Below are 27,842 nucleotides of genomic sequence, written 5' to 3'. Positions count from 1 at the left end.
CTAATGTTGCATCCCATTGACACTTTTTGTTTTAAACTGTATGATTATCTCAGAAAACAGATGACCTCTATAATCAGGTCAGATTCATCTCACTTCACTTGAAAATTTTTTAAAGCATTGTGCTCATATTATCTATTCTTAATCAAATTTGGTCTAGGTCTACTTCCTTCATAGAAAAGTCATTTTAAATTCTCCTTGATTATTGATGAGCAATATATAATGGATCTTTGGAGAGACAAGGTTGTTAAAGATATGCCTGGTCATGTTACTACTGTACATAAAGAATAACTTTCAATACCATTTACAGTAATCAGTCCTCCTCATTTCTGCTTTGTCGGCAAAGCCCTCTAGGAAATTATATACACATGGTCAATATGGTGTTATACATCCTTGCTCTCCATCAATGTATCTGCCACTTTATGTATACAGTAGGATCCCAATAATATTTATTGACTACCTGAATAAGTGAGTTTTTATATCATTGAAGAGGAGTTACTCTTTAACATCTGTTCTTCAAGAATGTCAAGCTGTGTCTAAAAGCAATCATGTGACAACTGTAATATTTTCCTAAGCTTCTATACCTTAATTTACACGCTTTCACATTCGCTTTCAGATAGCAAGTGCATAAAGCATTTTTTTCATATTTGCAATGATCCCACATAATCAAGATTCTCAGTGGCGCTATGACACCTTGACCTTGAAATCCACATGTTGCAACACTGGATGGTGGCTCAGGAAGATACATCTGTGTGTATGTGTGCATGTGTGTGTGTGTGTGTGTGTGTTGTGTTGTGTTGTCTTAGTGTTGAATATTGTAGCTGGGCTTCTTAATAAGGAGACAAGAGGTTGAATACCTGGGGGACAAATGCTATACACACTGAAAGGCTATGCTCATCTCTTCTGAATACTTAATAATGGAGAGGAGACTGGTGCTGAGCAAGCAAGATATTAGTGTGGACTATGGAAAACTGCTGCACAGTCAAAACTGATGGAAAAAGTCTCATTGAGCAGCTTTGAAAATATATTTTTTATTTCAAAAACTAGGTAATTTTTCTAAAGATTTGGGATTAAGATTGCTTTCTGAGTTTTTGGCTCCCAGGTGGCTCAGTGGTAAAGAATCTACCTGCCATTGCAGGAGACACAGTGTTTGATCCCTGGGTCAGGAAGATCCCCTGGAGTAGAAAATGGCAACCCACTCCACTATTCTTGCCTGGGAAATCCCATAGACAGAGAAGCCTGGCAGGCTACAGCCCATGGGTTCACAAACAATTGATAGGACTTCACTAAATGACGAGAAAGGAAGCATTGTTTTCTAAATTTGGCTGCTTATGTCTATTGGTCTATTATTGGAGTGAAGTGACAAAAAGAGATCATTGAAGCAGAGCACCAGAAAGTTTGAGCCAGGGAAAATATTTTTAATCACTGCTTTAAGATAGAAATGATCATTTTCATGAAATGGATAGCCATCTACACGTAAAAACTATTTTGTTCTGTTTACTCTCAGTATCCCAAACATGAAGACATTTAATGTGGGTTTTGCTTTAAGCATACTCTTGTACTAACTTCTCTTTGTTTCAGCATTCTATTTTTCCAACTGTTCCTGAAAGCATTTGTCATGCACCTAGTTCCATGCAAAGTTCTTTGCAAAGTCATGCCAGAGATAAAAAGAGAGTAGGATTCTTGTTTATCCTGGAAAAGTTGTTAAATATTTTCATGCTGGGAATGGTTCAGCACTGTTCATTAAAAATATCTGTATATACCCTCAGCAGTTAGAAGAAAACATGACTTGATTCCTCTAGCTGTTTTACCCATAATGGATGCTCTTCTAACTAGTCTGCTATGTGGTTTGGGTTGATAAACTCCCAAGAAGAAATTAATAGGCTACCTTTCCATTTGCAGAATTGGATACATTGAATCATGCTTCCAAGTATTGCAAACTCTTTTACTTTGCACAGTCTTGCAAAGAGTGAGGAAAGAAAAAAAGGATTACAATGAGCATTTTTATACTTGTAGTAAAACTTAAAATAGTACAAATTATGAATGTCCTTGATCATATAAATTAATTTCTTTCATGAAATTAGAGGGATAATTATTTTAAAATTAAGTATTTAAGCATTTTTATTGATGTAAAATAGTATTTAGGTAGCTAAATGCTTCCTTCATAGCTCAGTTGGTAAAAAATCTGCAATTCAGGAGACCCCGGTTTGATTCCTGGGTCGGGAAGATCTGCTGAAAAAAGGATAGGCTACCCACTCCAGTATTCTTGGGCTTCCATTGTGGCTCACCTGGTACAGAATCTGCCTGAAATCCTGGAGACTTGGGTTCAATCCCTGGGTTGGGACGATCCCCTGGAGAAGGAAAAGGCTACCCACTCCAATATTTTGGCCTGGAGAATTCCATGGACTGTACTGAGTCAGACACGACTGAGCGACTTTCACTTTTACTTCAAATGTGTATAATAATTTGATATGTATTTTTTAAATTAATTTCTTGTCTCTGTATTTTCTATGGAGGAAATATTTGTATTTCTTTCAGATAATTTTCAAACTTGGGGGAAAAAAGTATATCTTACATGTGTTGATAGAGCAGTGCTTTTATTACAACTTTCACAGTACTCCATTTGATTAGGCAAAATTATGTTACCAATGAATCTGCATCAAATATTTTTCCCAGGTACCAAATAACCTGTAATTAAGGAGCATACTTAATTATCAGAGTTCATCATCCTTTGAGAATGCATGTTATATCTGCAAAAAGCAAGTATAATAACAATTCATATGAACAAAAATGCAGGCTATAAAACCCTGCATTTAATAATAATGCTAAACCAATATTAGAATTGGTTTAACATCATTGAATTGCCTATTGGAAGCGAGATACTCATTAGAAATAGAAAAAAGATGAAGGACTTTCAAATGTTTATAAGCTGGTTGAGAAACAAATGGGTAAACCAATGAATATTTCAATCGACACCCGTAGAGGCCAGTGACCAGCCTTGATTACCTGAGGACGGATAATCCCACTCCAGCATGATTGGGGTCTCCTGGCCACAGCTGATTAGACAAATTCTTTAGGGCTCCCTGATAGCTCAGTTGGTAAAGAATCTGCCTGCAATGCAGGAGACCCCAGTTCGATTCCTGGGTTGGGAAGATCCGCTGAAGAAGGGATAGGCTACCCACTCCAGTATTCTTGGGCTTCCCTTGTGGCTCAACTGGTAAAGAATCTGTAGCTCAAGTTTTCTTTCCATTGCTTATAGAGTTACTTATATAGTTTGCTTGCATTATTTTGCAGAGCGCAAGGAAAGAAATAATGTTACTTTTGCTTCTGTTAGTCACCCAAATAAAATGTTACTTAGAAAACTATGAAAGTGGTAGTTTGGGGTACAAATAGGCAGTGGTCAAACCCCAGAAGACTCTGCTCAAACACCAAGATGCTGGTAGCCCAAGGAGGTCCATTTTATCATCCCAGCTCCAACACAGAGGAGAAGCTCTGACTTCTGACATGGAGCGGAAGCTGGCTGTGGCTGAGCGTCTAAAGCACCGTAAGTGGAACAAAGACTCTATGCTGCTAGCCACCAAAGCAAAAATAGCTCCATGAGGTTGTTACTTCAATACAAAGGAAACCAGCCAAGGCCTTTGTGTCAAATCTCTTTCCATTCTCTCCGTCAGACACTCAGGGGCAGGTGGAACTAATTCTGGTGTCTGTCACCTCACAGCCCATTGCTGTTGTTCAGTCTCATCTCCTAGTCGTGTCCAACTCTTTGTGGCCCCATGGACTGCAGCACACCAGGCCTCCCTGTCCCTCACCATCTCCTGGAGCTTGCCCAAGTTCTTGTTCCTTGCATCAGTGATGCCATCCAGCCTTCTCATCCTCTGACACTCTCTTCTCCTTCTGTCCTCAATCTTTCCCAGCATCATGGACTTTTCCAATGAGTCATCTGTTCACATCAGATGACCAAAATACTGGAGCTTCAGCTTCAGCATCAGTCCTTCCAATGAATACTCAGGATTAATCTCTCTTAAGATTGACTGTTTTGGTCTCCTTGCTGTCCAAGGGACTTTCAGGAGTCTTCTCCAGCACCACAATTCAAAGGCATCAATTCTTTGGTGTTCTGCCTTCTTTATGGTCCAGCTCTCACAACCATACGTGACCACTGGGAAGACCATAGCCTTGACTATATGGACTTTTGTTGGCAGAGTAATGTCTCTGCTTTTCAACACACTGTCTAGGTTTGTCATCACTGCAAAGAAGCAATCGTCTTCTGATTTCATGGCTGCAGTTACCTTCCTCAGTGATTTTGGAGCCCATGAAGAGGAAATCTGCCACTACTTTCACCTTTTTCCCCTTCTATTTGCCATGCAGTAATGGGGCTGGATGCCATGTTCTTAGTTTTTTTAATATTTAGTCTTAAGCCAGCTCTTTCACTCTCCTCCTTCACCCTCATCAAGAGGCTCTTTAGTTCCTCTTCTCTTTCTGCCATTAGAGTGGTATCACAGCCTGCAGATGGCAGATATTTCAGCAGCAGTGGAAAATAATTGCTCCAGGAAGAAGAATCACTGCTGAAGTGAAAATGCAAGGAATGGCTATAGCAGATGACTGTCCTGTCCCATGCTGAGTGCCTGGCTCCATGGTGCTTGTGAGGATGACCTTCGAGGGAAGATGGTCCATTCCATCCATGAAGGTGGGCCATGCCTGGCTGAACTTGAGTTTTCAGCCCTTTCCGTTCTCATGGAACCACTTCTCAGGGAAAAAACAGGCCCCGCATGAACTTGTTCAAGGCCATTTCAGCAACACCTAAAGTCCAGCCTGTCACAGCTCTCTCAGGACTCAAGCTAGCACTATGGGAAAAGTCTTGCTCTCCTCCCCTATCATAGAACATTCATCAGGGCAAGCCTATAAACTCTAAGGTCTCTACAACTCAAATTTCAGTAAAAAGAGATAGAAGAATGATTAGACCATCTCTCCCAGAAAACTCTGAGTTGCCTATGCAAAATGCCTCATTCACTGTTCCTAAGCTAGCCATACCCTAAGACAAGGATAAAGATCAAATTACACCTCTGGAGTTAAACTAGACCTTGTCTAATGCAATGCATGTCTGCCTGAGCCTGGTCTAAATCCAGGGTCCCTTTACATACTGGGAGAGCTGTAGTCAGAATTTGTCAATATGAAGGAAATAAAGACCCTATTAAGGTGCCCCATTATCTAATGAACAGGAACCCACAAGAGAAGTGTCTATATCTAACTCACAAAACACCTCCTGGAAAGGGATGAGGAATTTTAAGGATGAACAGCAATTTTCCAGACAGAATTGGCAGTCGTCTTCAAGCACAAAGTAGTGCAAATATATGCTTCCCTGTAGCAAAGGCAAGCAATTTAGTATGACTAATGCTAATGTGGGAGAAATTTGAGCTGGAAATACTATGCTAGGGAGTCTGGATTTTCTCCTGAAGCCTATAAGATGTCCTCACAGGAGTTGAAATAGAAGAGTGACATAATCAAATTAGGGATTCACAAACCTCAAAACAAGAGCAATGCAGATAATTGAGTAAAGCCCTAAATTAGGAGATTGTTGTACTAATATCATCAAGAAGTAATGAAGGCTAAAAGAGTAGATCTTAAAAGTTCTCATTACATACATACACAAAAACCAATGTGTGAGTATGTGTGATGATGGAGGTTAGCTAGACTTATTGTGATGGTCATTTTGCAAAATACATAAATATCAAATCACTATGTTGTACACTTGAACTAATATAATGTTATATAGTTTATGCATCTATATAACATTATATAGATATGTTTCAATATATATATTGAGATAGGGTGGCATGGGTAAAAGAGTTAAGACTATATTTTGGTTTAGCCTCTCTTTACAAAAGCATTGCAATATTGCTTCACTTCTTCCCATTCAGGATTTATCATCAGATTTTTCCCCAGAACATATGAAGTTAGTGACGATGTTTATATATTAGTTTTCCATTGTTGTGGAAAAATGATCACAGACTTAGTGACTTTAAACACCCAATTATTAACTCAGAGTTCTATAGCTCAGAAATCTGGCATGGGACGCCTACCTTCTCTGCTCAGGGTCTCATAAGGCTGTAATCAGGTGTCAGCTGGGCTGGGCTCCTGTATGGAAGCTCTGGGGAAGAACCCTCTTCCAAGTTCATTTAGGTTGTTGGCAGAATCCAGTTCTTGCAGCGGTATGACTGAAGTCTCCAATTACTTGCTAGCTGTCAGCCAGGGGCTCCTGTCAGCTTCTAGAGAGAGGCCACCTGCATGCCTTGCCATATGGCCCTTACATCTTCAAAGCTAGCAATGGTATGTTGTTCTTTGCTTAAGGCTTTTTTTTTTTTTTTTTTGACCATGAGGCATGTGTGATCGTAGTTCCCTGACCATGAATCGAACTCTTGCTTCCTACAGTGAAAGCAAGGCATCTCAACAACTAAACCACCAGAGAATTCTTGAGTCCTCATTCTTTGAATCTCTGTGACTTTCTCTCCTGGTACTAGCCAGAGAAAACTAGCTTTAAAGAGTTTGTGTGATTAGATCAGGCACACTTAGATACTCTCCCTTTTGCCATATAACATAATATTGTGGGAGTGATACAAGAGGACAGTGATCATGGGTACCATCTTAAAATCCTGCTTACAACACCTGAGGGTAGAGCTAAAAGAAGTGCTTCTCCTCCAAAACCAGGGTAGTGTGAAGAGGGATATTAAGATCAGAGTAGAGAGTTGACTATGCGGGAGAAGGCTAGGGTGGAATGATACGAAATAATAGCATTGAAACAGGTATATTACCATATGTAAAATAGATGACCAGTGAAAGTTCAATGTATGAAGCAGGGCACTCAAAACCAGTGCTCTGGGACAACCCAGAGGGATGGGATGGGGAAGGAGGTGGGAGGGGGGTTCAGGATGGGGGGACAGATGTGCACCCGCGGCTGATTCGTGTGGATGTATGGCAAAAACCACCACAATATTGTAAAGTAATTATCCTTCAATTAAAATTAATTAATTAATTTTAAAAAGAGAGAGAATTGAATAAAAAGCCAGGCTCAGAGAGCCAAAAGGAGAAGTCCACAGGTCTCCAAAGAGAATGTACAAAAGCAGAGACTGAAACAGCAATATGGACCCAGAGGAATAAGAGCCAGGAATACAAGAGTCTCATGAGCCAAGACAAAAATGGAATAAAGAAACTTTATGTAAAATGGTGACTTGATCAAAAATATCTAAACTTCTTCCCAGGCCCTTGTTATAGTGACACAATGATTTTTAAAAGAGTGAACAAGCTGTCTCAACATTTGAACTAGGAAAAAATTTCCTCCACATGCCATGGCTCCAAAGAGAAAAGATACAGATGGAACTAGATGAAAATAATTAGAGGAGGTCTTGGGAAATCCCAGCGACATCCTTCGAGTTTGAAGATTGAAGAAAAGAACAAATCCTGGGACAAGTAAGAAGTGTGTCACAAGAGAACCACAATCGTTTAGAAGCAACTGTGCTGTGAGCCCATGAGTATGGGCCAATCTACCTAGCAGAGAGTTGGATGGTGGCTGGGCTGCAGGACAAGATGGGTAGTAAAAACAGGACAGACACAAGTCCATGGCTTGTGCCTAGAGTAAAGGTTGAACCACACAAAAACCAAAATACAGATATTTGGCGCCTGGAAGACACTTAGCAGAGATTCAACATATAGATAAGTGGAATTTCTGAAAGAAACCAGAACAAATGGAACAGAAGCAGGGCTCAAATGGTAGCTAGCATTCGTTGAGAACTTATGATCGTCTGTGTGCTATCCTAAGCAAAGAACTCATATTGCCTCTAGTGGTACTCCTTCAGTTGTTCTTGGGAAAAATCACAATCTTGTTGATACCTCATCCAACACTCTGCCTTCACAGTTCTTAACTAGTTCACTTCCCTGAGTTGTCATTACAATTTACCTTGGATGATACCAACATGGCAACCCTTGCTTCCTTTTTGCTTGCATTGGCCTTGATTAGTTGTGGGGTGTTTGGGGGCAGGAAGGGAGAATGGGGGGGTTGCAACATACCTTTAATTTTCAAATTTACTGTGTTACTCTGTTGAGATGTGCCTCTTTTAGACTTCCTCTTGTGGAATTACAGTTTTTAAGCAATATGAGATACGAGGAGTTCTTTTTGTCTTTCTCTCAACAGATTGTTTACCTCATTTACATTTATTAATCAGATGCTATCTTTTGTCTTACTTCTTTATTTTATGTATTAAATATTTCCATTGTTTTCTCTATTTTCCTCTGTGATCTGGGTTTCTCTATTTTGTTTTTGCGGGGTTTTGTGTTTATAATGAATTTTTAGTTTTTAGATTTTTGAACAATTTTATATTTTTGAACAATACATCCAAATAACTTTAAAACTTATTCACCCACCTTAGACAGTATCTACCAACTTTCCCTAAAGAAGAGGAGGAAATTATCATACATACCTCTCCTCCCAAATTTACACACCCTCTGCATACATCACTTGGTTATATTGCCATTTTAATTTATTCTGGTGTTACCTTTATGCATTAAAATAACACACTTAAACCTTCGTAATTTAAATTACCAGCATTTGTTAGAATTTCTCATGCTCCATAAGGAAATAAGCGGAAACAAACACTTCCTCCCGTCTCTATTTTCTTCTGACCTCCTGATTATTGTACTGAGATCATTATTTCTATGTTGTTGCAATTGATAACCTTTGCATTCTCTTTTAATACCATAATTTCCAGGTGTTTAGTCCTCGTGCTATATCTAAATAGCATCAGTATTCTCATTTTTCTATAATCGAACCCTTTGTTTTTAATTCTGATCTTGATTGGCTGGACATCCTAATCAAATAGATTTTTTTTCTCCTCCCCCACCAAAACTAATGAGTGCCATGTTGCCTGAGTTCTTTGGTGTGTCAAAACAACCTGTTTGTGTTCTATATATTTGAATGACATTCAACTAAGTAAAAAAATCTCAAAATACACTTTCACTCCCTGAATACTTTATAATAATTGCCCCTACAGTTTCTAGCATTTTTACTAGGAAGTTTAATGTTGGCTTGATTTTCCCTTGGTATAGGGAATTTCTTCATTTTCTGGCATAGTTTTACTCATTAATTCTAGGAGTTATCAGTTGAGTGTCTATTGTAATAGATACTTTTCCAAATGCTAGGTCCACATCAGGTTCTTTATTCTTGATGTCCAGCGACTTTACCACTATCAGTTGTCCTACGGCGGTGATTTTTTTCCTTTTACCTTTAAATTATTATGGGGTTCCCATGAATTCAATTCTCTTTTTGTTGAAAAGTGGTTGAAATTTTATTCACTTCATAATTTAATTCATTTTCTGATGTGTTTTATCCACTTACCCTTTTAAATGTTTTTTTTTCTCCTTCTGGTGACTACTGGCTATTTTATTTTGTTGCTTTTTATATCTTTCAAATATCTATACATTAATCTATGCTAGTTTCTTTCTAACTATGACGCATAATTAAATGAGGGCAGTTCCATCTTGGTCAACTCTATGCACAGAGGCTTATCAGCAAGGAATGGGGCAGAGGGAAGGAGAGCCAAAATCACAGAGCCTCGCCGAAGCAGTGTCTTCTCAGAAGACTTTCTCATCAGCTCTGCTGTGCCTTTGCTCCAAGCACACATCTCCTCCCCATCAACTGCATTCCTTCTGGAATGGAACAGAAAGCCCCCAGGCTTATGGGGAAACCCCAGGAGGAAACCCCAGGAGGCTCAAGTTCTCTTGTGTGACTTGGCATTTATTTGCATTCTCCTTCAGCTGACCTTGAGCCACTGATCAAAGCTGATTCCATGCACACCATAAAATTCAGGGGTGTGGAGGTTAAGAGGACAGGCTCTCTAACTGACCAGTAAAACCAGGATCATGATCGTACCCTCAGCAGAAGGTTACTGTGAGGATAACCCAACATGGTGGATATAAACCATTTAAAGCAGTGTCTAGAACATTTCCTGCCTGCCTGCTAAGTCACTTCACTTGTGTCTGACTCTTTGTGACCTCATGTACCATAGCCCGCCAGGCTCCTCTGTCCATGGGATTCTCCAGGCAAGAATACTGGAATGGATTGCCATACCCTCCTCCAAGAAATCTTCCCAAACCAGGGATACAACTCATATCTCTTATGTCTCCTGCACTGGCAGGCAGGTTCTTTACCACTAGCGCCACCTGGAAAGCCCGCCTAGAACATAGTGAGCACTTGATAACAGTTGGCCATTGTTATTACTGATATTGCTGTTAGTGGTATTGCTATTTCCATTGTATGCCTCCAGGATGTTTCCTGCAAAGTTAATGGGATTTTCTCCTTCAAGTCCCACCGGATCTGCAGTTCCTCAGTGTAGGATGTGGAATGAATGTTTTCTAGTAAGGGGTAACTGGTGAAGTGGTTCCGAGCAATGCCACTACTATTGGAAAACTCTGCAGTGCGCTCATAGGGTGTCAAGTGTGAACCTACTTTTGGCATCCTTTTGGAAATGAGGCCAAATGTCCCTATATTTAGAAGCAATTCTTCATAGTTTGGGGTTGTATCTGTCTCCTGGTTTCATTAAAGATGGACCCTTTTTTTAGAATTTGTGCTGCTTTCAGTTGATATTAGAGAGTAGAGCTTAACACAATTATCTTTATGCTGCCATCTTCAAGCAGAAGCTCTTAATGTTTTTAAATCCAGAAATATTTTTAAATAAGTGACAGAATGGTTAGCTCCTCTTTTTCTCCACTGAAGCTTAAATATGAAGACATTATAAGAAGGATTTAAGAGTTAATGCAGTTTAAAAGGACAATTTAAACCTTAAAATCAGTTCCTAAGGGAGGTTATTAAATCTTATTCCAATTTTATACTTGTGACTAAATATTTTTTATTTAGAAAATGGCTTTGCATCCCAAATGGAAGTATAGTTATAAAATCTCGGTAAATACATTTCAAGTTGTTATTTAAAGCTTCTGTGAAATCTCAGCTGTGTATAAATAGTTTTATTTTTACATTTCTGTATAAATATTAATATCTATGTATGTGTCTGTGCATATATATGTGCATATGTATGTATGAATACAGATATTCAAAAGATACATTTCTAATTACATCAATCCAGTTTCAATCCATTTTACCCAGGACAGAGTTTGGATTTTATGGACTTTACTTTCCTTTGAGTCTGTGTCTTACTTCGTATATTAAGGAAAGTAAAATAAAGCAGTTGATGGTTCTTTGTTATTTTCATGATGAGGATGAGGATAATCTCACACTATGTTTGTAAATTATCTCATTTCTTTTTCAAACAACCACATGAAAAAAAGCAACCCTTATGTCTACTTCACAGATGAGGAAAATTAGGTTTAGGAGACAAGTCATGTGCTCCGAATCATCCAACCAGCAAGTCGCAGATTTATCAAGCCAAGCTGGCTCAAAACCTACACTCCTTAATAAATAATGTGCTAAACTACCTCCCCCCTTTCTCCAGTCCTGCCTACTGATGTCACAGTACTTACTTTACAAGGGGAAAAAGGTAAATTTCAATTCAATAATTGTCCAAGGTCACCCAATGCAAAAGAGAAAGAGAAGATGCTCCTTTCACTACAACTCTCAAAAATTAGAAAATTGAGGCTATGTGTCTCAGAATAATGAGCAAGTGAGAAGCTTTTAATCAATATTTTAGACCTCATTTATAACTTTTTAAGACCAATTTTCCTATACTAAGGCAGGGCAGGGAGGTGAAACCCTCTCAAGAATGTTCTTTCCCATCTGTGGCCAAATCTTCCAAAGTGTGAATGCATCTCCAACACAGAGGACCAATAGGCTATTAGACACAGGGGAAAAGAAATTGCTCTGAACAGCAGTGCATATAAACTGATTTTTTGAGGTATAATAAATATGATTCTCCTTGAAGGTGATTTTTTAAAAATTCAGGTTGGTGAAGTAAGTCAAAAGAGACAAATATGGCTCTGCACTTCTATATGCCGAGGTTAATCATAAAATGCATCTTTGCTTTAAAATCCCATGAATGTCACAATAGGAAACCATCCAGAGTCACTTCATAAATGGACCATTCTGTTTGAAACTTTGACAAATGACTCCCTGGCTTTGCTTCTCTTTGCTGTGGAGGGAAGCAGTGGCCTTCCGGGGCAGCTCCTTAAAGATATTTCTACGAGATTTATGTGGCAAAGAGCACTCTCAAAGGCAAATCAATATATCCAGGTTGAGCATTCTGATATAATCACACTGATCAAGAAAAGTGTTTCATCACCACAGATCTGTCATTTCTTCCCCTCATTGTGTGGAGATGCCTAAAGATCGTATGTCCCTGAAACAAAGCTCTGAATGACTGCCCTCAGTCATGTAGGATATTAACAGAATTCCATAAAATCAGCCATCACACTCTGGCTACAGAATTTATTTCTCTTGGGAAAACCATTCAAACTCAAACATGGCGGGAAAAGTACATATCAGAGAGCAAAACTAAGAAATACAGGCCCAGATTATGGCTGTGAATGTAAATATACACAAAGCCATTAACCTCGGATATTTTGCATGTGTCACTTCAGTCACTTTCGATTCTTTGCAACCCCATGGACTGTAGCCCACTAGGCTCCTCTCCATGGGATTCTCCAGGCAAGAATACTGCAGTGGGTTGCCATGGCCTCCTCTCCAGGGGATTTTCCCCACCCAGAGATCAAACCCACGTCTCTTACATCTCGTGCATTCACAGGCAGGTTCTTTACCACTAGTGTCACCTGTAAATTCCACAGGGTTGTGAAAATGCTGGTCTCATTGCTCCACACTGTTTCTGAGGGGAAGAAGTACAGTCGTCTTGATTACCAGGCAGTCAGGTTCTCCCTAGGATCTGTCTTAAACTCGCTCCAGTTCCCAGAGGTGCACAGTCCAGCAACCCTCCTAATGGGATCCAGTCTTTGAGGGTCACTGACATGCTTTTTCTTTAATGAAACTCAACAGTGCTCTGATTAAAATTTTCCTAGTTCTTGGCAGCATTGAAACAAAGAGTGAAGGAGGAGAAAATTTGTGTCTCAAAATTGTGTGTAAGAATGTCTTTGGGACTTCCCTGGTGGTCCAGTGGTTAAGAACCCACCTGCTGATGCAGGGGACAGGGGTTTGTTCCCGAGTTGGAGACAATTCCACATGCTGCGGGGCTACTGACTCCATGTACCACAACTACTGAAGCTGGTGTCCTGGAGCCTGCCATCCACAACAAGAGAAGCCTTGTGATGAGAAACCCATGCAGGGCAACTAGAGAAAGCCCTGGCGCAGCAACTAAGACCCTGCGCAGCCAAAAATAAATAAATAAATATAACTTCTAAAAAGAGAGAGAGAATGAATTTAAGAAAAGAAACAAAAAAAAGAGAGAGAGAGAAAAGGAACAGGATAGGGTCTATGGATGAAGTTTTAGAGGATGAATAAATACCCTGTTCTTTCCCTGTTATGGGCTGAATAGTGACCCCTCCTCCTATTCATATGTTGAAGCCTTAACCCCAAAACTGAAGAATGTGACTGTATTTGGAGAGAGGGCCTTTAATGAGGGGATTAAGCAAAAACTGGGTCCTTGGAGTGGGCCCTAATCTACTATAACTGGGGTCCTCATAGGAAGGAAATTTGGACACAGGCAGCTCTAGAAGGATGATCATGTGAGGACACGGGAGAACAGCCATCTACAAGCGAAGGAGAGAAGCAGAAGAAATTAACCCTGCTGACAACCTGACCTTGGATTATTAGCCTCAAGAACTGTAAGAAAATAAATTTTTATTGGGCAAGCCACCTGGTCATTGATACTTTGTCATAGCAGCACTAGCAAGCTCAAACAGTCTCCTCTGGAGCTCTGAACCAACTGATAAATAAGAGATGAGAAACAGAGAGATGGGAGCAAAGGGTCAGCCATATTTTTGATTTGGGAAAGTGGCTTTGCATCAGCAGTTAATAAGGTGTGCACTAAAGTCAAAACAGCAGGCCTGGGACTTCCCTGGCTATCCAGTGGTTAAGACTTTAAAAGGCTTTAAAAATGGTCCACATAAAAAAAAAAAACCAGTAGGCCTTTTCTGGAACCTGTATGGAGGAGCCTAGGAGGCACTCTGGGTAGGAGGATAGATCTGAAAGAAAGAGGACCAGAGCCAGTCTGGAAGAAAGAGAATGTGAAAGAGTGCGTGAAGGGCAGAGAGAAGTTGGGGAGTGTTCTTCCCTGACCTTTCTTCTCTGGGTGCATGCTCAGTCGTGTCCCGCTCTTTGTGATCCTATGGACTGTAGCCTCCAGGCTCCTCTGTCCATGGATTCTCCAGGCAAGAATATTGGAGTGGGTTGCCATGTCCTCCTCCAGGGGGTCTTCCCAAACCAGGGATCGAACCTGCATCTCTTGCATCTCCTGCATTGGCAGGCGGATTCTTTACCAGCTGAGCCACCAGAGAAGCCCTCATCTCTGGGTGAGGTTATGTAATTCCCTCCCTTGATGGAAATGTGAGGAGTGGGAAATGAGCATCTCCAAGCCCCAATCCCCAGCTGATCTCATGCTTTATTTTGCCCCGTGCTTCGCAAAGCTGAGGGTATCTCTGCTCATCTTCACCTGGAAATGCCACATGCAACTGAAATGCCCCGAATGAAATCTCACTTCGCACCCTTCAACATGCTCGTCTTCCTATAATTCTTCCCTTGAGGAATGACTTCCTTGTCTAACCAAGGGCCAGAGGCAGTCTCTGGGGATTATCCAGTTTTCTCTTTCTACTTGCAACCTCATGGATTCTTCCTCTTAGTGGTTCACAGACCTGTCTGTCCTGCTCTAGCCCATCATCAGTTCCTTAGCACATCCCGTACCCCCTTCTCTCTGGATTCCAGTCCAGTCTTCCTAAATGGCCTCTCCACGTGCCATTCTGCACACTGTCATCAGTGAATCTTCTAAAACTCCATCTAACTACAGCACATCAATTCAAATCTTTCAAACTCCTTATGTAAGTGCTAGGAAATCTATCTGACTTGACTGCCTCTAGCTTTCTGTCTAAAAGTGCCAGGGGAGCCAGAGTTCAGAGGCCACCATGAGTCAGGGACCTTGGGCATTGACAAAGAAGAAAGGGAAGACAGTTCTGCAGGAACTCATGGGGAGCCCCCACTGTCAGTGAGGGACCAAACCTCAGGACTGTCCCCTGTGCCTCTCTCACCCATTCCTTCCCAGGGAAGAGGAAAGACCTACTGGTGAATGAAAGAAATGGGCCGGTATGTCCCTCTTCTCTCTGGGACCTGCCTGCCCACAGAAACAGTGCCATTCTCTTAGGACACAGTGTAGGTTTTCCTTCAGAGACTCTGTCCCTGGAGGAGCAATCCTGCCTCCCCCAAACGGGTACTAAACCAGTGAGTGAGTCTAAATTCTTACTTGGGGGCGATCTAAGGAAGTCAGTCTGAGCCTCGCAGTAAGTCACTTTCTCCAACAGCTTTATCAGCACTAAAGATACTATTTTGCTGGTCATCCACCTGACTCTAGAGTTTTAATGCTGAAGCCACTTAGGGACCCCTATTGTTTGCTCTTGATCCTGCCCCTGGGTAATGGCTCTGCGATGTTAAGAACCACTGAAATGACTACAGTAAAAAAAGAAAAAGGTCACAGTTAACTATTTTAGCTCATAAAAGAGGTGAATTATAGCAGAGGGGGCCCTTTGCTTTTCAAGCACTTGAGGATCAGTTGCCACGGGTGCAGGTAGTCTTTACTGCCCCCTTGTGGAGTTTGCTGCTTTGCAGTACGCCTGAGCCTTTGAGGGCTCATCTTCATGAATGATGGTTCCCACTTTCTTGCTCATCGCAGTGACATCAGAGTTTCCATCATTACTGCTCCATGTTTAACTCTTTACAATGAATTTATTAGTGGGCTGTGAAGATTCTGGACTTCCCAGGTGGCTCAGCAGTAAATAATCTGCCTGTCAATGTAGGGGATAAAGGAGACTAAAGTCCAATCTCTGGGTTGGGAAGATGCCCTGGAGGAGGACATGGCAACCCACTCCAGTATTCTTGTCTGGAGAAACCCATGGACAGAGGAGTCTGGTGGGCTACAGTCCATAGGGTCACAAAGAGTCAGACATGACTGAGCAACTGAGCGCACGCAGGCGCTCACACACACACACACACACACACGAAGGTTCCACCGTCTGAAGTCTCTCATGCCCATCTTCTCCTGCCTCTTAGCTACCAGCTGGCCTCATGGTTTTTCTTCTGAACGTGACAATAGCCTCCTTACCCATCTCCCTGAGTTGTGTCTGTCTGCTGCAATTCATCCAATTCATTGCTGACAGATTCATATTTCCAGCAGGCATATTTAGTTACATCTTTCCCGTATTCAAAACCTGTCAATGGCTCCCCACTGGTTTCTAAATTAAATAAGACTCCTCCTGCTGGAATTCAAGGAAAGCCCTTCACGATAAGGCTCTAATTTTCCTTTTCAGCCCTGTCTCCCAGCATTTTGTGTTGGAGTTGTGCTACATTCTTTAGCGTCACCATAATACAACTCAACAGTTTTCTGCTTCCTTGTTTTTGCTGCCATGTTCCTACTTCCAAGGATGTCTTTTTGCCCCTCCAAAATAGGCCTTTAAGGATAAGCAGAAATCAATACACAACTATTCAATGAAATCTTTTCTTATCTCCCCAACTTTGACAAAAGTTTGACCCTTTCTCTTTTTGACACCACAGCATAAGTACTTTGTGCTTTTCTTACTGCATTTATTGTATTTTGCTGTTGTATTGACTCACATCTTTCCTCCAACAGGGCTTCCCTGGTGGTGGCTCAGATGTAATGAATCTGCCTACAATGCGAGAGAGCCAGGTTCCATCCCTGGGTCAGGAAGATCCCTTGGAGAAGGGAATGGGCTATTCACTCCAGTGTTCTTGCCTGGAGAATTCCATGGACAGAGGAGCCTGGAGAATTCCATGGACAGAGGAGCCTGGTGAGCTATAGTTCATGGGGTTGCAAAGAGTTGGACACAGCTGAGTGACTAACACTTTCCCTTTTTCCTCCAACAGGACGTAAATCTTTTTTTGGACGGATGCTCCTTTCCTATTTTCAGCCATGTGATTTGGGTGGAATTTACTCCCCCTTTGTTTTCATAGGAAGAACATAATCCACTCACTCCATCTCTTCCCCTCCCCCATCCCTGAGTCTTGATATTTTGTTCAGGGATGAAGATATGATCCAATTAAGACCATGAGGGATAAGAGATATTTACTGGAGCTTTTACAATAGAAGCTCCCCTTGTCTTCCAAAGACAGTACATTCAAGAAGACATTCTCTCTCAGATGGTGGTTGAGGATATGAGGTCTAGAATTACAGAAACCTTTTTACTAACATGAGGGGAGCCAGCCTGACGATAAATCTGGCACAAAGAGGGAGGGGATAACTAAAACAATCATGAAGGAAATGTGGTATTTTAAACTTCTGTGTGAGACAGTACTTGGAACCAGGCCTAGTTTTAGACTTTTCAGTTAAAAAACCCCTTTAGGTAATAATACTATAGTGTTTATTTGAGTTGAGTAGATTTTAAAAGTTCTCATCACAAGAAAAAAAATGTTTGATGGATGTTAACTAAACTTACTGTGGTGATCATTTTGCAGTATATATACATATATCAAATCATTTTATGTAATATTCTTAAAACTAATACAATGCTACATGTCAGTTATATCTCAGTTAAAAATAAAATAAAACAAAACATTCATTGAACCACAAAACCAAATGATGACTGCTGATGTCAGCCATTGATGAAGAAAATGTATATGAACATAAAAAATATTAATCTTGACATGCTATTATGTGTCTATACCACATGTATGAGAATAAAAAAATTCCTAAATTTGTTTAAGCCAATCTAAGTTTGGTATTCTGACTCCAGCAACGATTTTTTTCTTCTTCATACTAGACATATGGTATCTTCTTTAAAGTTTAAAGTTACTGGAGAGCTCATAGTAACTTACATTGCAGGCTTATAATAGACATCTTTTAACAAGATTGATTTTTGCAGTGGGAGAAAACATTCCCATGAATTCACTGAGACAAATTTTTAAAAAGAAAATAGAATAAATATTCATTAAATGCTTGCTGAATTGAACGGGATACACTGATACTGACTAAAGGCGCATCTTACAAGCAGATTGATTCTGGAAAATAGCTTTAAAAACCATTTTTTAAATTTCTGGTTGTTTAGGAAAGTAATCAACAGTCTCTTTCTGTTAAACTAGGTATATATATATATACACACACACATATATATATACATATACATATATATATTTCTCAAAACCCCCAGTATATTAACAACAAAATTATAAGGATTCTGAGGACATATGCTTAACTTCAGAAAAGCCAGTCTTTCATAAAGTTCAAAGTCCCCAAGGGTAATTCCTAAGAGTTCCAAAATTTGCCCTATTCATGGCTCATCTCAGAGGGTGGGCAGAGCTCTCAGGCATACTTGGCTCCAAGTAAGAGTTTCACTGTTTAACTGAGTCTCACTCTTGTAAAAGCTGGAGTCCCTGTGCCCAGAGTTGGCAAAACTGCAACAGCAGCTCAGGCTGCTGTATCAGTTACCGACTGCTGTGTAACAAATTATCATAAATGTAGTGTCTTAAAACAACACCCCTTTATTAGCCCTTAGCTCTATAGTAAGAGGTCTGACATGGCATGGTTGTGTTCTGTGCTCAGGTTACCAAAGGCTGACAGCAAAGTGTTGTCTAGGTTGAGTTCTTATCTGGAGACTCTAAGGAAAAATCTGCTCCCAAATCAGGCATGTTGTTGGCAGAATTCTGTTCCTTGTGGTTATACATCTTAGGTCCCTGTTTCCTTGTTGGCTGGGACCACTCTCAGCAGCTCAAGGCCACCCATATTCCTTGGCATGTGGTCTTCTCCACCCTCCAGCCAACAGTTGGGCTTCGAATCCCTCTTGTGCTTTGAATCACTGACTTCCTCTGTCTCTGACCTCTAGACCCAGATTTGAAGGGCTCAGGTGATTAGACCAGGTCCACTCAGGTCACCCTATCTAGTGCCAACTGATTTGAGATCTTAAATATCTCTGCAAAAATCCCTCCATAGCAGCATCTAGATGCGTGTTTGACTGAATAACTTGAAGAAGGTGTGTGTGCCTGAACTCTGCCTGCCACACCAGTAGAGTTAACCAAATGCCAGCCCCTCTTACCAGGATCCATCAGGATCTCTTGGGCATCAGGATCTCTGAACCTCAGGTGTTTCTGCTCATTCTTGACTGGCTTGCTTGATCTCTTACTGCCCTTAAGCCAGGTTGATATGAAAAATCAAGCTTGACATTCCTTCTCTTTATTTCCTTTCAGTATCTTAGTCTGCTCAAGCTGCCATAATAAAACACTGTAAACTGGGTGGCTTGAACAATAGAAATCAATTTTCTCATAGTTCTAGAGGCTAGAAGTCCAAGATTGACGTGCCAGAATGGGAGGGCTCTGGTAAAATTCTCTTCCTGGCTTTCAGATAGCCACTTCTTGCTGTTTTCTCACATAGTTGAGAGGGAGAGAGAGAGGAAACTTGCTAGTGTCTCTTATAAGGACAACAATCGCATCATGGGGCCCTACCATCATGACCTCATCAAAACCTAATTAGCCATCCAGAAACCTCATCTCCAAATGCCACTGCAGTAGGAGTTGGGGCTTCAACATGTGAATCTGGGGACACCACAGTTCAGTTCACAGCAGTATCAAAAAAATGACAGTAAAAATTCCACCCATCACTCAGGGATGATCAGCACTTTAGACACAATGCCATTCTTACTCATAGAGAGACAAAACAAAAATATCTTCCCACCACCACCTCTACCCTATTCCACCACTTCACACTATTGCCCACAGGCAGCAACAGCAAAGTTCCTAGAGACACATTTCCATCTAGGCTGAATGCAGAACGGTCAGCTTCCATGGTGGGCCAGTGGTTAAGCAGGAGACCCAGGTTCAATCCCTGGGTCAGGAAGATCCCCTGGAGAAGGAAATGGCAACCCACTCCAGTATTCTTGCCTGGAGAAGTCCATGGACAGAGGAGCCTGGTGGGCTGCAGTTCATGGGGTCCCAAAAGAGTTGGGCATGACTGAGTGACTGTTTGTGTGTGTGTTAGTCACTCAGTTGTGTTCAACTCTATGTGACCCCATAGACTTCTCTGGTATCTCAGAGGGTAAAGAATCTGCCTGCAATGCAGGAGATTTGGGCTCAATCCCTGGGTTGGGAGGATCCCCTGGAAAAGAGTATGGCAACGCACTCCAGTATTCTTGCCTGGAGAGTCCCCATGGACAGAGGAGCCTGACTGGCTTCAGTCCATGAAGTCACAAAGAGTTGGACACGACTGAGCGACTAAGCACTGTGCCCCTTCTAGAGGCTCTAGGGGAGAATCCATTTTCCCATTCTCCAGCCTTTTCCAGCTTCTAGAGGCCATCTGTGTGATGCTGGTCTAGTGGTCCTTTCCTTGTATCACTTTGACCTCTGCTTCCATCATCACATGGCTTCTTTTACCTCCTGGCTCCCTCTTGCAATTACCTTGGGCCTACCCAGATAATCCAGAATAATCTTCCCATCCCAAGATCCAATCACATCACATCTTCAAAGTCTCTTGAGTCATGTAAGGTAACACAGTCACACATTTGGAGGTATAGGACACGGACATCTTTGCGGGGACCATTATTCTGCCAACAACACTCCAACCATGCTCCATTTCCATTGTACAAAAGTATAATGACTTTTGTATCACAAAGCAGACTAAATAAATGTGCTATAAGAAGTGATATTCTGAAATTACACTTTCAGGCAAAGACACACCGATTTTCAGGCCAACAGTTTCTAGTTAGAGAATATCATCTGAAACCAATTTGAATTGTGTGCATGTTTGGATGTTTTGCTTTGTGGACCTATACTGAGCAAGAGAAATGAAGAGGTGGTATCGTCTACTAACCTTCAGTCTTTTGTACCTGTACTATTTCCATGTCTTTGGAAGCTCTCTCACTTAGCCTTTATTTCTCCCTAAAGATTTTTATCTGTGCTTAAATTTATTTTTAAATGCAGTCTGAGTGTCAGATAACCATGAGCCCTAAATAGTTGAAAATTGGTGAAGAAAATAGTGCAGAGAGTGTAAAAGTGTAATAAGCCTCCATTACATTTCATTTGCAAATTCTATTTATGTATTTTCTAATTGTTGTTTATTAAATGATCGTTTTCATTATCCAATTTATACATTTCTCTCTCTGAGAACATTGTTTGAGAACCTTGGCTGAGAACAGAATCCCTCACAACTAATGGAAATATTTTTCATGTGGCAGCTTTTCACTTAATGGCACGAATTTCAGGAAAGAATTCAGTGATAGAAAAGGGTTGGGTATATTTCCGTGTAGTTGACTAAGCAGCCTAGGGTTGAATTTCAACAAAGGCCCCTCTTGTAGGTATAAAATATGTGTATGGAGTCTGATTTTTTTATTAAACCTCTTTCTGTATTGTCAGCTGTGAATAAGGCCACCCCTAGGTGGCCAGACCAATAGCCAGAAAGCCGTGGCCAGTTTTCAGGTATTGCACTCTAGGGAAAGCAATCTACCCCCAGTGCTTTCAGGATGCTGTTATTGAGAAAGCAAAATTGCACTGTTAGAGGTCAGAAGCTTCCATTCACCTCTCTGTGGCCACACAAATAGAATTGTTGTTTGATGGATCCATAATATAGTTGTGGAATAGCATGATTATAGCCTTGGTGTCATGGGTCAAAATCAATTTTTTAAAATAAATCTAGTTCATGCTCTGATTTTCAAGAGTTGCTTCAAATAATTTGAGAAATTTTTTCAGGCTGGAAAGCTTGACTAATCCTACTAATTGCTGTTACCAATCAATAAACCAACTTGAGTTGATTTGGAATCTAGAACATAGACTTGCCTTGAGAGTGAAGTTGGTAGCATGTTGAAAATGCTACTTGGCATGCACTGCCTGAAGAATATCTGCACTATTTTTATGTCTTTCAAGGTGCTCTCATGGTTAGCCTCTATTTTTCTCTAAAGATATCTATCTGTACTTGCATTTATTTCTAAATGCTCTCTGAGTACAAGATAACCATGAGTCCTAAAACAGTTGAAAAACTGGTGAAGAGCACAATGCAGATAGATATTCCTTGGTGGTCCAGTGGTTAGAACTCCACACTTTCACTGCAGGGGGCACAGGTTCCATCTCTGGTCAGGGAACTAAGTTCCCGCAAGTCGTATGGCCAAAAAAGTAACAATACAGGGGGAAAGTGTAATTAGCCTCCATTACATTACATTTTATTTGCAAATTTTCTGTGTTTTACAACTGTTGTTTTGTTGTTCAGTCGTTCACACATGTACAATTCTTTGCAACCCCATGGACTGCAGGACACCAGGCTTCCCTGTCCTTCAATATCTCCCAGAGTCTGCTCAAACTCATGTCCATTGAGTCGATATGATATCCAACCATCTCATCCTCTGTTGTCCCCTTCTCCTCCTGCCCTCAGTCCTTCCCAGCATCAGGGTCTTTTCCAGTGAGTCGGTTCTTTGTATCTGATGGCCAAAATATTGGTGCTTCACCTTCAGCATTAGTCCTTCTAATGAATATTCAGGGTTGATTTCCTTCAGGATTGACTGGTTTGAAACAATTGCTGTTTGTTAACTCTTTAATTTTGTTTCTATTATCCAGTTGGAATATTTCTCTCTCCGAGAAAATTGTTTGAGAATGTATTTCTACTCCAGGGTTCCATCATCTCAAATGATAATGAAGGTTGTTGGTCAGAGTTATTGATACAGAAATCATCAGACTTAAAAACAAAAAGTGGTCTTAATGTTATTACACAGGGATGATGTGCTAGACAATACTATAGGATTTGCAGGCTGTTTCCTAGACCCCTGTCAAGTCATAGCCTTTTGCTCCAGGGAACTTATGTTTTGGCATGGGTCAAATGACCACTGATTTCAGGCATAACCCCCTGTCAGCCCTCTGCCTCTGAGAGGACAAGGGCAAGGTTGAGGGATCAGAGTGTCACAGATTTGCTTCTGGGGGCTTTAATTGAGCTCTCAAGACCCAAAGGCTATGTGAGAAGAAGATGATGATTAGTGGGCAAGAGCACAAGCTAAACCCACTGTGTGTGTGTGTGTGTGTGCGTGCATGCGTGCGTGCGTGCGTGCGTGCGTGTGTGTGTGTGTGTGTGCGTGCCTTAAAAGTCATGCCAGTGCATTTCACAAAAGACAGTCCAAGTGTTACGTGTACCATCCCACAGCTCCAACTGCTTTGACACCATGTGATCTGTCTCCAAATCAGTTTGTCCTTCTTTTATTCTTTTGCCTCTTAATAGCCATCCTTTTGATCTGGTGGTTGTTATATTTGCCCATCGTGCTTGCATGCTTAGTCGTTCAGTCGTGTCCGACTCTTTGCAACTCCATGGACTATAGTTCACCAGACTCCTCTGTCCATGGCATTCTCCAGGCAAGAATACTAGAGTGGGTTGCCATTTCCTCCTCCAGGAGATCTTCCCAACCAGGCATAGAACTTCCGTCTCCTTCGTCTCCTGCATTGGCAGGAGGATTCTTTACCACTGAGCCACTTGGGAAGCCCTGTATTTGCTTATTGTTTTTGTTTAGCGCTAAGTTGTGGTCGATTCCTGTGGAACTCCATTGACTGTAGCCTGCAAAGCTCCTCTGTCCATGGGATTTCCCACGCAAGAATATTGGAGTGGGTTGCCATTCGCTCATAGAGTCTAGGAATTCCTATAGAATTCTTGCAAAGCCACTTTGCAATGTATGGTAGTCCATATTCTCAGAACACTTAGGTATACTTTCATCTTTACTGTGAGTATTCTGTTAGCCTAACATATACTGTGAGTATTATGTTAGCCTACAACATAAAATACAAATGCACTCAGGTTCATAAATAATTCTTTTCTAGTCTATACCACAGTAACACAAGTATGTTGTAAGAAAAAATCAAATAACAAAAACAATTTATGATGGAAACAAAACTGTCTCCTACCTCCCCCTAGTCCCTTTCCCAAGAAAAACCTCTTAACTATTTTTTAATTCTTATATTTGTTACTTTCAAAATACTAAATAACATGAATATGAGATTTGTGGATGTATCAAATTTATATTTAGCCTATTGTCTTCCAGGAATGAAAGATAAGGATTAATTAACTTTTATAACTATGCTCTTCTTTCTTTTTATACTATGTGATGTATTATCATCTTTATTTCTTTGCTTGTTTATCTTTAATTACCTTAAATAATATACTTATGCCTCAATTTCTTATGTAACAGGTTCAATTTTCTAAAGCCATGTTCTTGGTCTTAAAAAGGATTAACTTTATTTTCTCTAACTGAAAGACCCTATTGTGCCAGCTGGCAGAAACCTCAACCATTATTAATTCCATGCAAACTCAGTCATTTTACATTTAAACTCTATAAGGTCAGATTTAATTCCTTCCTTCCCACTCACGTTCATGGGAGGGTAGGTCACTTCTGGAGGGCTGCTGTGGTGCTAAAACACTGACAGTAGGTCAGTAGGTTGGCTTCCATTGGTGATTATAACCTCTGACCTCTTTGGTGAGTCCTTATCTTTGGTCACTGACATCTGTGCTGGCATCCACTGTACTGATAAAGGCACCACCATGATCTCTGGTTACTAGTCCACATGGTTTGTATCACCCAAGTTCTGATAAAAGTTCCCATCAGATCCACTCACTATCTTTTAAAATATATATATATATATTTTTTTTTTCACTTTCTGCTTTAAGGAGAAAGGGGCAGCAGAGGATGAGATGGTTAGATAGCATCACTGAGTCAATGGATGTGAATTTGAGCAAACTCCAGGAGACAGTAAAGGACTGGGGAGCCCGGCTTGCTGCAGTCCATGGGGTCACAAAGAATTGGACAAGACTCAGTGACTAAACAACAACAATGTATTTTTTCAGACATAATTTCTCTCTTTTTTAAAACACTATTTTTGGCTGCACTGGGTCTTCATTTCCGCATGCCATCTTTCTCTAACTGTGGCACACTGGCTTCTCTTGTTGTGGAACACAGGCTCTAGAATGCATGAGCTCAGCAGTTGCGGTCCATAGACTTGTGTCCCTCGACTTGTGGGATCTTAGTTCCCTGACCAGGGGTTGAACCCATGTCCCCTGCATTGGAAGGTGAATTCTTAACCACTGGACCACCAGGGAAATCTCTCCACTAGCCATCTTAACCCTACTGTGATCCCTTCTCACTCATGAACAGTTTTCTGGTTTTCTTCTATTACTGTGGGTAAAAAGGAAACTCAGCAGTACTGTCTTGGGCCCGCTCAGCCATGACTGGCCCCACTGTAACTCCCAATTTATGACTAAGGGATCATTCTCTTGAGCATTGAGAGGACTTCTGTAAGGGTACCTTGCTGCCTCCCAGAGTTGAACGCAGACAAGCGTGCACTGCTCCCCTCCGCTCTTACTTCCTCTTACTCAAACCTGTCTCCTCTCACCCAGGACTGGGGTGAAGGGTGGTGGGCAGAGTACAAGCAACTTCCCAAGTACTTGCTTGCTCTCTAAACCTCTAGTCTCCTTCCTCACTTCAGGCAGACCCAATTTTAGGCCCTGATACCTTCAGAGATTTTTCCCTTTGTACATGCAAAGGCAATCTTTTAGAATTCAATACTTATTCTTCCTCAAAAATCCTGGCTCTTGCAAGCTGGGGAAAATCTTTGGCTTTCTAGACAGTGAATTTCAAATGCATATTCAGAATCTCAAAAGCCAATAACTTAATTTGTGCGTGTGGCTATGTCAGCTCTCCTTTACTAATAAGCTCAGAATGTCTCAGCCTAATATATGATATTTAACACAGAGAAGAGCTTGGGATTAAAAGCAAAAAATAGTGAGGGTAGGCAGGTAATTACCAAATAGTACCATAGGCTGGGGTTCCAAAGACAGCATCAATCAATTTCACTACACCTAATGCAAGTCTATTTGCATCCCTATCTTTCATTTCTCTCTTCCTCTTTCACTCTATTAATCCTTTGCTATTCAGTTTCAAGTGATAAAATACCTGACTTATAATGACTCAAATATACTTGACATAAATTCCTCGAGTATTGATAATTTAAGAGATAGTCAATTCAGAAATGATAAAATTGGATGATGGTGTTATGGAAGACCTAGACTCTGTTCACCCACTGTACCATCCTTAGCATGTTGGCTTGTTGTTTCAAGGCTTCAAGATGACTGGTTTCAGGAATCACCTTCATGAACCAGGAGGGAAGAAGTGGAGACAGGAAGAAAGGACTGGGATCAGTTGCATCTGTTGCCTTAATCAATGAAGCAACTGTTTCCCTAGAGCTGTTCTCTCCCTGAACTGCTGTTTATGTCTTGTTGGTCAAAGCTGTGTCATGTGGCTCCCACAAGCTATGTGGGTGACTGGGTGAGTACGTACACTTACAACCTCTATGGAAAGACAGAGAAGAGTGCAGGAGGTTGCAAATAGATGTTGTGTAATGTAACGTCTACCAAAGTCTTCCCTTTGGCTCCTTAATATCCACTAGAGAACACACTCACCGTATCACCTAGGGGAACACCCACAGAATCTCATTCCACTGCTGCACAACCTTGAAGTTTACAATTTCAGAATGATGGCTTGTCCTCTGCCAAGTGTAGATGATTCTCCTTGGAGTCAGGTGGTCTATGCTAAGAAACAATGGAGGAGAAGAAATAGAATAACTGAAAAACAAAAAACAAAATCAGCAAACTACAAAAATAAAACAGAACAAATACCCACCCATTTGGGAAATGGTAGACTAGGAAGTATAGAGATGTTACTGTTCTACTACATACATCAACCCCACTATAGCAAGGTCAACCTTGGCTCTGCTTTCTATGTGAAGCTCCTGTGAGTTCTTCTGCCCTTGGTTCTGATCTCTATAAGACTCGAAGCTGACCATTATCTTCAATGGCCTACTAGCGACTGGTCAAGAAGATGCCCCTTCAGAATGGTTTATGACTTTGCAGGGATGCTGCTAAACAGTCTACAATACACAGGACAACTCCCCACAACAAAAAATTGTCTGGTCCAAAATGTCAGTAGTGTGAAAGGTGAGAAACCTTGGCCTAGGCCATTCACAATAGTCTCATTTCCATTTCTAATGATTTTATAGGCATAGGCATGAGACCCAATTCCTGAGATCCAACGTGACTGTAAGGAAGAGCTCCTGGGACATTTATGGGAATGGTATTCTCACTAATTATAGTGACACATGGTAGAAAAAAAATTTTTTAAGCAATCTCCTTCAAGTAATACCTACTCCCATCTGTAATCATGATGAAAGAAATTACTAACATACTAAGGACAGTGGACCAGAGAGATAAAAATCCCAAGTCCTTGATGACAGTGCTGAGCTACTCCATTTGAATGCTCCATCTCCAGATTTTTCTTTAGACGAGAAAATATATGTCCTCCTTGTTCAAGTCCATTTTAGCTCGACTTTCTGTTACTTGCAGTTGAATGCATCTCAGCTAATACGGGTTATCTCTTGGTCCTTCTTTTCTGTATGGTTGGTTTCTGTCCTATGATTGATGAAGTTCATTCATGTTCAAGAGCAGAAACCAGAAAACCTGGTGTGGCCTTCCTCTACTGTGTGTGTGTGTGTGTGTGTATGTGTGTGTGTGTGTGTGTGTGCACTCAGTTGCTCAGTAGTGTCCAACTCTTTGCAACTCTATAGACTGTAGCCCACCAGACTCTTCTGTCCATGGAATTTTCCAGGCAAGAATACTGGAGTGGTTACCATTTCCTGCTCCAGGGGGTCTTCCCGACTGACCCAGGGATTGAACCTGAATCTTCTG

At 41.0% G+C, this 27,842-nt stretch overlaps 1 long non-coding RNA gene across 1 annotated transcript in view; it reads right to left on the bottom strand.

Annotated features, from left to right (window-relative positions):
- LOC145518864 (uncharacterized) overlaps nucleotides 1–27,842 on the bottom strand; it is an 87,888-nt gene that overhangs the window by 35,464 nt on the left and 24,582 nt on the right. The window contains exon 2 of the long non-coding RNA XR_014063360.1: nucleotides 26,562–26,690. This is a non-coding gene — a long non-coding RNA (uncharacterized LOC145518864). The remainder of the gene's footprint in view (nucleotides 1–26,561; nucleotides 26,691–27,842) is intronic.

The sequence above is a fragment of the Giraffa tippelskirchi genome, chromosome 8 (assembly GCF_054371585.1).
Source record: "Giraffa tippelskirchi isolate mGirTip1 chromosome 8, T2T-mGirTip1v1.2.pri, whole genome shotgun sequence".
NCBI lineage: Eukaryota > Metazoa > Chordata > Mammalia > Artiodactyla > Giraffidae > Giraffa > Giraffa tippelskirchi.
Note: the sequence above shows the minus strand (reverse complement) of the source record. Positions and strands in the feature narration are given on the sequence as shown.